General features: G+C 43.9%; 1 protein-coding gene across 1 annotated transcript in view; it reads right to left on the bottom strand.

Annotated features, from left to right (window-relative positions):
• The window catches only part of LOC139411791 (OTU domain-containing protein 7A-like), a 97975-nt gene extending 87318 nt beyond the window's left edge, over nucleotides 1-10657 (bottom strand). Inside the window, exon 1 of the mRNA XM_071158536.1 lies at nucleotides 10571-10657. The gene's annotated coding sequence lies outside the window, so the exon portion shown is untranslated. The remainder of the gene's footprint in view (nucleotides 1-10570) is intronic.
• Between the last annotated feature and the right edge of the window lie 3011 nt (nucleotides 10658-13668).

The raw sequence follows: 13668 nt of genomic DNA, 5'->3' as shown, positions 1-13668 counted from the left end.
GGACAGATCTGTATTGTGACTTACTGCATCATAAGACTCTGGGGCCACATATTTATACAGACGTTTCTCATTGAACCCTCACAGATTTATACAGACGTTTCTCATTCAACCCTCACAGATTTATACAGACGTTTCTCATTCAGCCCTCACAGATTTATACAGACGTTTCTCATTCAACCCTCACAGATTTATACAGACGTTTCTCATTCAACCCCCACAGATTTATACAGACGTTTCTCATTCAGCCCTCACAGATTTATACAGACGTTTCTCATTCAGCCCTCACAGATTTATACAGACGTTTCTCATTCCACCCTCACAGATTTATACAGACGTTTCTCATTCAGCCCTCACAGATTTATACAGACGTTTCTCATTCAACCCTCACAGATTTATACAGACGTTTCTCATTCAACCCTCACAGATTTATACAGACGTTTCTCATTCAGCCCTCACAGATTTATACAGACGTTTCTCATTCAGCCCTCACAGATTTATACAGACGTTTCTCATTCAACCCTCACAGATTTATACAGACGTTTCTCATTCAACCCTCACAGATTTATACAGACGTTTCTCATTCAGCCCTCACAGATTTATACAGACGTTTCTTATTCAACCCCCACAGATTTATACAGACGTTTCTCATTCAGCCCTCATGGCTGTCATCGACAGAAATAACATTATGAGAGAAGAAATGACTGATTCTTTTTCACTAAATACTTTAATTCATCTAAAATAATTAGCTATGAATGTCCAGCTATTCGGAAGCTATGAAATGTTAACTATTTAAAACGCTGTGGAGCCTGACAGTAGAACCACAGTTAGCCCCTCAAGACTCCTGCTGAGGGTTAGTTACAGCATCTACTTCCTCAATAGGAGGCATCACTAAATACAAAACAACATCTACTTCCTCTAAGAGGAGGCATCACTACATACTAAACAACATCCACTTCCTCTAAGAGGAGGCATCACTACATACTAAACAACATCCACTTCCTCAATAGGAGGCATCACTACATACAAAACAACATCTACTTCCTCTAAGAGGAGGCATCACTACATACTAAACAACATCCACTTCCTCTAAGAGGAGGCATCACTACATACTAAACAACATCCACTTCCTCTAAGAGGAGGCATCACTACATACAAAACAACATCTACTTCCTCTAAGAGGGGGCATCACTACATACTAAACAACATCCACTTCCTCAATAGGAGGCATCACATCTACTTCCTCTAAGAGGAGGCATCACTACATACTAAACAACATCTACTTCCTCTAAGAGGGGGCATCACTACATACTAAACAACATCCACTTCCTCAATAGGAGGCATCACATCTACTTCCTCTAAGAGGAGGCATCACTACATACTAAACAACATCCACTTCCTCTAAGAGGAGGCATCACTACATACTAAACAACATCCACTTCCTCAATAGGAGGCATCACTACATACAAAACAACATCTACTTCCTCTAAGAGGAGGCATCACTACATACTAAACAACATCCACTTCCTCTAAGAGGAGGCATCACTACATACTAAACAACATCCACTTCCTCTAAGAGGAGGCATCACTACATACAAAACAACATCCACTTCCTCTAAGAGGAGGCATCACTACATACAAAACAACATCTACTTCCTCTAAGAGGAGGCATCACTACATACAAAACAACATCTACTTCCTCTAAGAGGGGGCATCACTACATACTAAACAACATCCACTTCCTCAATAGGAGGCATCACATCTACTTCCTCTAAGAGGAGGCATCACTACATACAAAACAACATCCACTTCCTCAATAGGAGGCATCACATCTACTTCCTCTAAGAGGAGGCATCACTACATACTAAACAACATCTACTTCCTCTAAGAGGAGGCATCACTACATACAAAACAACATCTACTTCCTCTAAGAGGAGGCATCACTACATACTAAACAACATCTACTTCCTCTAAGAGGAGGCATCACTACATACTAAACAACATCTACTTCCTCTAAGAGGAGGCATCACTACATACAAAACAACATCTACTTCCTCTAAGAGGAGGCATCACTACATACTAAACAACATCCACTTCCTCTAAGAGGAGGCATCACTACATACTAAACAACATCTACTTCCTCTAAGAGGAGGCATCACTACATACAAAACAACATCTACTTCCTCTAAGAGGAGGCATCACTACATACTAAACAACATCTACTTCCTCTAAGAGGAGGCATCACTACATACTAAACAACATCTACTTCCTCTAAGAGGAGGCATCACTACATACTAAACAACATCTACTTCCTCTAAGAGGAGGCATCACTACATACAAAACAACATCTACTTCCTCTAAGAGGAGGCATCACTACATACTAAACAACATCTACTTCCTCTAAGAGGAGGCATCACTACATACAAAACAACATCCACTTCCTCTAAGAGGAGGCATCACTACATACTAAACAACATCCACTTCCTCTAAGAGGAGGCATCACTACATACAAAACAACATCTACTTCCTCTAAGAGGAGGCATCACTACATACAAAACAACATCTACTTCCTCTAAGAGGAGGCATCACTACATACAAAACAACATCTACTTCCTCTAAGAGGAGGCATCACTACATACTAAACAACATCCACTTCCTCTAAGAGGAGGCATCACTACATACAAAACAACATCTACTTCCTCTAAGAGGAGGCATCACTACATACTAAACAACATCTACTTCCTCTAAGAGGAGGCATCACTACATACAAAACAACATCCACTTCCTCTAAGAGGAGGCATCACTACATACTAAACAACATCCACTTCCTCTAAGAGGAGGCATCACTACATACAAAACAACATCTACTTCCTCTAAGAGGAGGCATCACTACATACTAAACAACATCCACTTCCTCTAAGAGGAGGCATCACTACATACAAAACAACATCTACTTCCTCTAAGAGGAGGCATCACTACATACAAAACAACATCTACTTCCTCTAAGAGGAGGCATCACTACATACTAAACAACATCTACTTCCTCTAAGAGGAGGCATCACTACATACAAAACAACATCTACTTCCTCTAAGAGGAGGCATCACTACATACAAAACAACATCTACTTCCTCTAAGAGGAGGCATCACTACATACTAAACAACATCTACTTCCTCTAAGAGGAGGCATCACTACATACAAAACAACATCTACTTCCTCTAAGAGGAGGCATCACTACATACAAAACAACATCTACTTCCTCTAAGAGGAGGCATCACTACATACAAAACAACATCCACTTCCTCTAAGAGGAGGCATCACTACATACAAAACAACATCTACTTCCTCAAGAGGAGGCATCACTACATACTAAACAACATCTACTTCCTCAAGAGGAGGCATCACTACATACTAAACAACATCTACTTCCTCTAAGAGGAGGCATCACTACATACAAAACAACATCCACTTCCTCTAAGAGGAGGCATCACTACATACAAAACAACATCTACTTCCTCTAAGAGGAGGCATCACTACATACTAAACAACATCTACTTCCTCTAAGAGGAGGCATCACTACATACAAAACAACATCCACTTCCTCTAAGAGGAGGCATCACTACATACTAAACAACATCCACTTCCTCTAAGAGGAGGCATCACTACATACAAAACAACATCTACTTCCTCTAAGAGGAGGCATCACTACATACTAAACAACATCCACTTCCTCTAAGAGGAGGCATCACTACATACAAAACAACATCTACTTCCTCTAAGAGGAGGCATCACTACATACAAAACAACATCTACTTCCTCTAAGAGGAGGCATCACTACATACTAAACAACATCTACTTCCTCTAAGAGGAGGCATCACTACATACAAAACAACATCTACTTCCTCTAAGAGGAGGCATCACTACATACAAAACAACATCTACTTCCTCTAAGAGGAGGCATCACTACATACTAAACAACATCTACTTCCTCTAAGAGGAGGCATCACTACATACAAAACAACATCTACTTCCTCTAAGAGGAGGCATCACTACATACAAAACAACATCTACTTCCTCTAAGAGGAGGCATCACTACATACAAAACAACATCCACTTCCTCTAAGAGGAGGCATCACTACATACAAAACAACATCTACTTCCTCAAGAGGAGGCATCACTACATACTAAACAACATCTACTTCCTCAAGAGGAGGCATCACTACATACTAAACAACATCTACTTCCTCTAAGAGGAGGCATCACTACATACAAAACAACATCTACTTCCTCTAAGAGGAGGCATCACTACATACTAAACAACATCTACTTCCTCTAAGAGGAGGCATCACTACATACAAAACAACATCTACTTCCTCTAAGAGGAGGCATCACTACATACAAAACAACATCTACTTCCTCAAGAGGAGGCATCACTACATACTAAACAACATCTACTTCCTCTAAGGGAGGCATCACTACATACTAAACAACATATACTTCCTCAAGAGGAGGCATCACTACATACTAAACAACATCCACTTCCTCTAAGAGGAGGCATCACTACATACAAAACAACATCTACTTCCTCCAAGAGGAGGCATCACTACATACTAAACAACATCTACTTCCTCTAAGAGGAGGCATCACTACATACTAAACAACATCTACTTCCTCTAAGAGGGGGCATCACTACATACAAAACAACATCCACTTCCTCTAAGAGGAGGCATCACTACATACTAAACAACATCTACTTCCTCTAAGAAGAGGCATCACTACATACTAAACAACATCCACTTCCTCTAAGAGGAGGCATCACTACATACTAAACAACATCCACTTCCTCTAAGAGGAGGCATCACTACATACAAAACAACATCCACTTCCTCTAAGAGGAGGCATCACTACATACTAAACAACATCCACTTCCTCTAAGAGGAGGCATCACTACATACAAAACAACATCTACTTCCTCTAAGAGGAGGCATCACTACATACAAAACAACATCCACTTCCTCTAATAGGAGGCATCACTACATACAAAACAACATCCACTTCCTCTAAGAGGAGGCATCACTACATACAAAACAACATCTACTTCCTCTAAGAGGAGGCATCACTACATACAAAACAACATCTACTTCCTCTAAGAGGAGGCATCACTACATACAAAACAACATCCACTTCCTCAAGAGGAGGAAACAACATCCACTTCCTCAAGAGGAGGCATCACTACATACAAAACAACATCTACTTCCTCTAAGAGGAGGCATCACTACATACTAAACAACATCCACTTCCTCAAGAGGAGGCATCACTACACGTGACAACATCCATATAAACAGATCTGGGACCAGCCTAACAGACAGCAACATTCCCCTGAAGCTCAACATAACATCCTTATAAACAGATCTGGGACCAGCCTAACAGACTGCAACATGTCCTGAGTCTCAACATAACATCCTTATAAACAGATCTGGGACCAGCCTAACAGTCAGAAGTGGTCCAGTCCAGCGTTGGCGGTTTGATCACTATAGCGACCCACAACCTCAGAACAGTTACAACACAAAAAGGATGAGGATCAGAACATTGATTTGAAACGGGCGGAATAATAACGTTTTGGGAACGCAGACAAAGTCCTCCAGGGCATGAACTTTCCCTGGAGACACCAATGGGGCGGCAGGGTAGCCTAGTGGTTATAGCGTTCGACTAGTAGCCGGAAGGTTGCAAGTTCAAATCCCTGTCCCTCTCCCTCTGTCGTTCCTCTGTCGTTCTGCCCCTGAACAGGCAGTTAACCCACTGTTCCTAGGCTGTCATTGAAAATAAGAATTTGTTCTTAACTGACTTGCCTGGATAAATAAAGGTCAAAAATTAAAATACTACATACAAAAACATTTTTGCATATTATTCTAGTAGCCTGTTCCCAGATCTGTTCCCAGATCTGTTGATGCTGTCTTGCCAATGCCTATGGTCACATGAATCTAACACAAACAGATCTGGGTCCAGGCTTAAAGACAGCAACGTGTCCTGGTCTCACGTCTTTATGGATTCTCTCCTCTTGAATCACTCAGAAGAGGTCCAGAGTTCCTTGGTGCTGAACCGAGGCGAACAGGAATCCATTCACAAAGCCACAATGGGTCATTCCGATGGGTCTCTTTGTGGAGCGAGGAGCAACGGAGCTAGAATTCACTGGGATGTCTGATCCGAGGCCAAGCAGCGTCCCCGGAGTCTCCATGTCCACAGCACACTGAGCACAGTGGTACAGTCCAGACCAAGGAGAAGAACCCCCATGTCCTCAGCACAGTGGTACAGTCCAGACCAAGGAGAAGAACCCCCATGTCCACAGCACAGTGGTACAGTCCAGAGTCCAGACCAAGGAGAACAACCCCCGTGTCCACAGCACAGTGGTACAGTCCAGACCAAGGAGAAGAACCCCCATGTCCACAGCACAGTGGTACAGTCCAGACCTAAGAGAAGAAGCATGCCCTGCTAGCCTGGCATCAGATCTATTTGTGCTGTCTTGCCAACTATGCATGAAAACAGCCATAGCAGTTACTGTGGCTATACAGCACCAACCAATCTAGAACCAGGCTAATGCCCTGTAGGCTTAGTCAGCATAGTCAGGTGCCTAGACACCCGTTATACACCTGACATATACTGGTTATAACCTGCTATATGCTACATCCTCTAGACACCTGTTATACACCTGACATATACTGGTTATAACCTGCCATAGGCTCCACTCTCTAGACACATATTATACACCTGACATATACTGGTTATAACCTGCCATAGGCTCCACTCTCTAGACACATATTATACACCTGACATATACTGGTTATAACCTGCTAAAGGCTCCACTCTCTAGACACATATTATACACCTGACATATACTGGTTATAACCTGCTATAGGCTCCACTCTCTAGACACCTGTTATACACCTGACATATACTGGTTATAACCTGCTATGGGCTCCACTCTCTAGACACCTGTTATACACCTGACATATACTGGTTATAACCTGCTATAGGCTCCACTCTCTAGACACCTGTTATACACCTGACATATACTGGTTATAACCTGCCATAGGCTCCACTCTCTAGACACCTGTTATACACCTGACATATACTGGTTATAACCTGATATAGGCTCTACTCTCTAAACACCTGTTAAACACCTGACATATACTGGTTATAACCTGCCATAGGCTCCACTCTCTAGACACCACCACAACCTTTTAATGCATTATAAGTAGCTCATAAGGCATTATGAAAAGGGTATTCATAGCTTGGTGGTGCTACCGTATGAGCGTTTCTTCTTCAGGTTTATCCTCCCTCTTTGTGAGAGCCCCCCTCCCTCCACCAACCCCCCTCCACCCCTCTGCCAACCCCCCTCCGCCCCTCTACCAACCCCCCTCTGCCCACTACATGATCTCACATCACTCTAATGCATGCTGCTGGGACCTGACCTAAATCTAGAATAGGATGAGACCCTGCTATGCACACACACACACACACACACACACACACTCAGACACGGAACACAGAAAACAGGGGAATGACCGTGGCCGAGGTTCCTAGGTAAGAAGTCTGAGTCTTAACTAGTTGGAGTCCATGTTGTAGACAGAGACACAGATTTTATTATATTTAACTAGTTTGAGTCCATGTTGTAGACAGAGACACAGATGTCATTATATTTAACTAGTTGGAGTCCATGTTGTAGACAGAGAAACAGAAGTCAGTATATTTAAATAGTTTGAGTCCATGTTGTAGACAGAGACACAGATGTCATTATATTTAACTAGTTGGAGTCCATGTTGTAGACAGAGACATAGAAGTCAGTATATTTAAATAGTTTGAGTCCATGTTGTAGACAGAGACACAGATGTCATTATATTTAACTAGTTGGAGTCCATGTTGTAGACAGAGACATAGATGTTATTATATTTAAATAGTTTGAGTCCATGTTGTAGACAGAGACACAGATGTCATTATATTTAACTAGTTGGAGTCCATGTTGTAGACAGAGACATAGATGTTATTATATTTAACTAGTTTGAGTCCATGTTGTAGACAGAGACACAGAAGTAATTATATTTCTAAGGTTGTATGCCATTCAATCAGTATAATTATTACATAATAGTTTGTGTCTGGAGTGGGTGGGTGGATCCAGGTACTGGTATGGTCAGGTGGGTGGATCCAGGTACTGGATGGTCAGGTGAATGGACCCAGGTACTGGTATGGTCAGGTGGATGGATCCAGGTAATGGTATGGTCAGGTGGATGGATCCAGGTACTGGTATGGTCAGGTGGATGGATGGATCCTGGTACTGGTATGGTCAGGTGGATGGATCCAGGTACTGGTATGGTCAGGTGGATGGATCCAGGTACTGGTATGGTCAGGTGGATGGACCCAGGTACTGGTATGGTCAGGTGGATGGATCCAGGTACTGGTATGGTCAGGTGGATGGATCCAGGTACTGGTATGGTCAGGTGGATGGATCCAGGTACTGGTATGGTCAGGTGGATGGATCCAGGTACTGGTACGGTCAGGTGGGTGGATCCAGGTACTGGTATGGTCAGGTGGATGGATCCAGGTACTGGTATGGTCAGGTGGATGGACCCAGGTACTGGTATGGCCAGGTGGATGGATCCAGGTACTGGTATGGTCAGGTGGCTGGATCCAGGTACTGGTATGGTCAGGTGTATGGACCCAGGTACTAGTATGGTCAGGTGGATGGATGGACCCAGGTACTGGTATGGTCAGGTGGATGGATCCAGGTACTGGTATGGTCAGGTGGATAGATCCAGGCACTGGTATGGTCAGGTGGATGGATCCAGGTACTGGTATGGTCAGGTGGATGGATCCAGGTACTGGTATGGTCAGGTGGATGGATGGATGGATCCAGGTACTGGTATGGTCAGGTGGATGGATCCAGGTACTGGTATGGTCAGGTGGATGGATCCAGGTACTGGTATGGTCAGGTGGGTGGATCCAGGTATTGGTATGGTCAGGTGGGTGGATCCAGGTACTGGTATGGTCAGGTGGATGGATCCAGCTACTGGTATGGTCAGGTGGGTGGCCTCAGGTGGTGAAGCATCAACACATGGTGTAAAGGTATATATAGTAAACACAACGCTAGTCAGATTCACAAAACCCTATGCTATGGAAATACTAGACAACAACACAACACTTGAACAGATATGTGGTACCTCATCCAACCAGAATACACAATGTAGCTAGGTGTACACAATAACAGACAGACAGACAGACAGACAGACAGACAGACAGACAGACAGACAGACAGACAGACAGACAGACGAGAGAGACAGACAGACAGACAGACAGACAGACAGACAGACAGACAGACGACAGACAGACAGACAGACAGACAGACAGACAGACAGACGAGAGACAGACAGACAAACAGACAGACAGACAGACAGACAGACAGACAGACCATTGTCAACAGATGAAATGGAAAATATGAGGACGTCGATGACATGTCCCAGCATCATTATAGCCAATAGACTGTCACAGAACAACGCGGCTAGCCAATCACTTCACAGAAAGGAAATAACAAGACTGCAATTCCATAGCAGTGATCCAGCAACCACATCCTCCTGACAATGAAGGCCTTTACAAGTATGTGTTACTTTATCATGATACGCGGAGCCATTTGAAATGACGACTGAACTCAAGACACACAACGACGTCTGACTATTATTACAGCGATACCTATCGTTTACTCAGGCCTATAAACCATGGTCCAACGGTTTTATATACTGTATATAAATATATATATATATCCTATAGATGCTGGTCGTCGACAAAAGAAGGCAGAATAATATATTAAATCGGTGCTTCAGTTAAATGCAGGCCTATCTGTGCGTTTTGTGTCGCAGAAATAAACAAAGTCACATTAAGGTTACGAATAATGTATGGAGCGACAGGTATCAGGGATGTCTCGTGCTATAGCAGGAGTGTGATTACACAACCTCTATATTGTGTTTTCTGGATGCATTGTGTGTGTGTGTGTGTGTTTTTTTTTACGCGTGGTCTATTCCTATGCTCAACGACATGTTACGTAGACTACCGTGTTGTATGAGACTGTCTTTACACTAAAGGTTACGTACTGTAGGCTGCTCCCCGAATTGAATCATCACATTACTCAGAGCGTGTAGCCTACGTTGTGTAGCGTAGGTCCTACCATCCTCATGAAACGATAATGCTCTGTTCCTTTCATGACAGAAAAACAACGACGGGGGGGGCCTATAAAATATCACATTCGGTTCACCGAATACCTTGAAAAAGGCCACACTGTTGAGATTGATATCTCTTTGTACCATTCTCCACAAATATCACTTGCATTTGCCAATCTCATCATAGGCTACGGTATAGGTTATCTAGTCAATATAATAACAAATGAATCCAAAACCGTGCATAGACTCGACATGCAAATCTACCGGACCAACCGGGTGCACCTGCCTAACGGAAGGAAAAAGAATGACAGCATAAATTATTTACTATATCCAGATATATATAGTATTACATCCACATAGGCATCAACTCACCGTGTATTTTAAGTCACTGACTCCCGTCATTATTTGTTTAATCCCCACTGGTCCTTTGTGTCTCTGTGTGTTTCGTGTTTTTATTTTGATAAACATGCCCGCCAGACGGGGTCTGTGCTCCTCTCATCCGCCTGCCGTCATTCTGTCTCTATCTCCGCCTGCTGCTGCAGCACGAGCACTAAAGTCACTCCCACCGTTCCATTCCACAGCATGACGTCAAGGATCAACAGCGTCCACCCCTCCTTTAATAATGCCATTGACTATCTCCCTTTCCTCTCTCTCTCTCTCTCTCTTTCTCTCTCTGTCTCTGTCTCTCTCTGTCGCGCAGTGTCTCTCTGTCTACCGAATTCAGAACCCGCCGGCCGGTTTGGGCGCTTGTCTGGTTGTAGGCTTAAACCAACATCATTTAGGAGACGGGATTCTTCTGGAGTAGTGTGGTGGTTATATAAATGGCGCTGGTACTTATACAATGTATTACTATGGTAACACTAGGCTTCATTATCACAGCAGAGGGACTCACCAGTGGATGGCGCTTGTCGGGTCCCGGCTGGCGGAACGACCGTGGAAAGACAATGCCGTCATGTTCTCGAGTGGCTACATTGTTGCTCTGTACATCAATGGCATTGTTCTGTATTTGAATGGCTGATGATGTGCAGTGGAGCGATAACCATGGGCTACTGTAGTCTCACATTTGAAAAAATATATATATATATATAATTCTAGTCCTGTCTGTGTAGTCATTCGTTTAAATTGTTAGCCCGAAAAAAATGTAATTAAAACAACAGAAATAGGGACTAAACGCATATACATTAATATCTTACCAGCCAATCACCAGTTGATGTGTGTCTGATGTCTCTTTGTGGACAGAAATGACACATGTATTTTATTTATTTAACTAGTCAGTTAAGAACAAATTATTATTTTCAATGACGGCCTAGGAACAGTGGGTTAACTGGTCTAGGAACAGTGGGTTAACTGGTCTAGGAACAGTGGGTTAACTGGTCTAGGAACAGTGGGTTAACTGGTCTAGGAACAGTGGGTTAACTGGTCTAGGAACAGTGGGGTTAACTGGTCTAGGAACAGTGGGTTAACTGGTCTAGGAACAGTGGGTTAACTGGTCTAGGAACAGTGGGTTAACTGGTCTAGGAACAGTGGGTTAACTGGTCTAGGAACAGTGGGGTTAACTGGTCTAGGAACAGTGGGTTAACTGGCCTAGGAACAGTGGGTTAACTGGTCTAGGAACAGTGGGTTAACTGGTCTAGGAACAGTGGGTTAACTGGTCTAGGAACAGTGGGTTAACTGGTCTAGGAACAGTGGGTTAACTGGTCTAGGAACAGTGGGGTTAACTGGTCTAGGAACAGTGGGTTAACTGGTCTAGGAACAGTGGGTTAACTGGTCTAGGAACAGTGGGTTAACTGGTCTAGGAACAGTGGGTTAACTGGTCTAGGAACAGTGGGTTAACTGGTCTAGGAACAGTGGGGTTAACTGGTCTAGGAACAGTGGGTTAACTGGTCTAGGAACAGTGGGTTAACTGGTCTAGGAACAGTGGGTTAACTGGCCTAGAAACAGTGAGTTAACTGCCTGTTCAGGGGCAGAACGACAGATTTGTACCTTGTCAGCTCGGGGATTCTAGGCTACCTGTTGGTTACTGGCCCAACGCTCTAGCCACTAGGCTATCTGTTGGTTATTAGTCCAATGCTCTAACCACTAGGCTACCTGCTGGTTACTAGTCCAACACTCTAACCACTAGGCTACCTGCTGGTTACTAATCCAACACTCTAACCACTAGGCTACCTGCTGGTTACTGGCCCGAAGCTCTAACCACTAGGTTACCTGCTGGTTACTAGTCCAACACTCTAACACTAGGCTACCTGCTGGTTACTAGTCCAACGCTCTAACCACTAGGCTACCTGCTGGTTACTAGTCCAACACTCTAACCACTAGACTACCTGCTGGTTACTAGTCCAACACTCTAACCACTCGTCTACCTGCTGGTTACTAGTCCAACACTCTAACCACTAGGCTACCTGCTGGTTACTAGTCCAACACTCTAACCACTAGGCTACCTGCTGGTTACTAGTCCAACACTCTAACCACTAGTCTACCTTCCGGTTACTAGTCCAACACTCTAACCACTAGGCTACCTGCTGGTTACTAGTCCAACACTCTAACCACTAGACTACCTGCTGGTTACTAGTCCAACACTCTAACCACTCATCTACCTGCTGGTTACTAGTCCAACACTCTAACCACTAGGCTACCTGCTGGTTACTAGTCCAACACTCTAACCACTAGGCTACCTGCTGGTTACTAGTCCAACGCTCTAACCACTAGGCTATCTGTTGGTTACTAGTCCAACACTCTAACCACTAGGCTACCTGCTGGTTACTAGTCCAACATTCTAACCACTAGTCTACCTGCTGGTTACTAGTCCAACGCTCTAACCACTAGGCTACCTGCTGGTTACTAGTCCAATGCTCTAACCACTAGGCTACCTTCTGGTTACTAGTCCAATGCTCTAACCACTAGGCTACCTGCTGGTTTCTAGTCCAACACTCTAACCACTAGGCTACCTGCTGGTTACTAGTCCAACACTCTAACCACTAGGCTACCTGCTGGTTACTAGTCCAACACTCTAACCACTAGTCTACCTGCTGGTTACTAGTCCAACGCTCTAACCACTAGGCTACCTGCTGGTTACTAGTCCAATGCTCTAACCACTAGGCTACCTTCTGGTTACTAGTCCAATGCTCTAACCACTAGGCTACCTGCTGGTTACTAGTCCAACACTCTAACCACTAGGCTACTTGCTGGTTACTGGCCCAACACTCTAACCACTAGTCTACCTGCTGGTTACTAGTCCAACACTCTAACCACTAGGCTACCTGCTGGTTACTAGCCCAACACTCTAACCACTAGGCTACCTGCTGGTTACTAGTCCAACACTCTAACCACTAGGCTACCTGCTGGTTACTAGTCCAACACTCTAACCACTAGGCTACCTGCTGGTTACTAGTCCAACACTCTAACCACTAGGCTACCTACTGGTTACTAGTCCAACGCTCTAACCACTAGGCTACCTGCTGGTTACTAGTCCA

The sequence above is a fragment of the Oncorhynchus clarkii genome, chromosome 6 (assembly GCF_045791955.1).
Source record: "Oncorhynchus clarkii lewisi isolate Uvic-CL-2024 chromosome 6, UVic_Ocla_1.0, whole genome shotgun sequence".
NCBI classification, from domain to species: Eukaryota; Metazoa; Chordata; class Actinopteri; order Salmoniformes; family Salmonidae; genus Oncorhynchus; species Oncorhynchus clarkii.
Note: the sequence above shows the minus strand (reverse complement) of the source record. Positions and strands in the feature narration are given on the sequence as shown.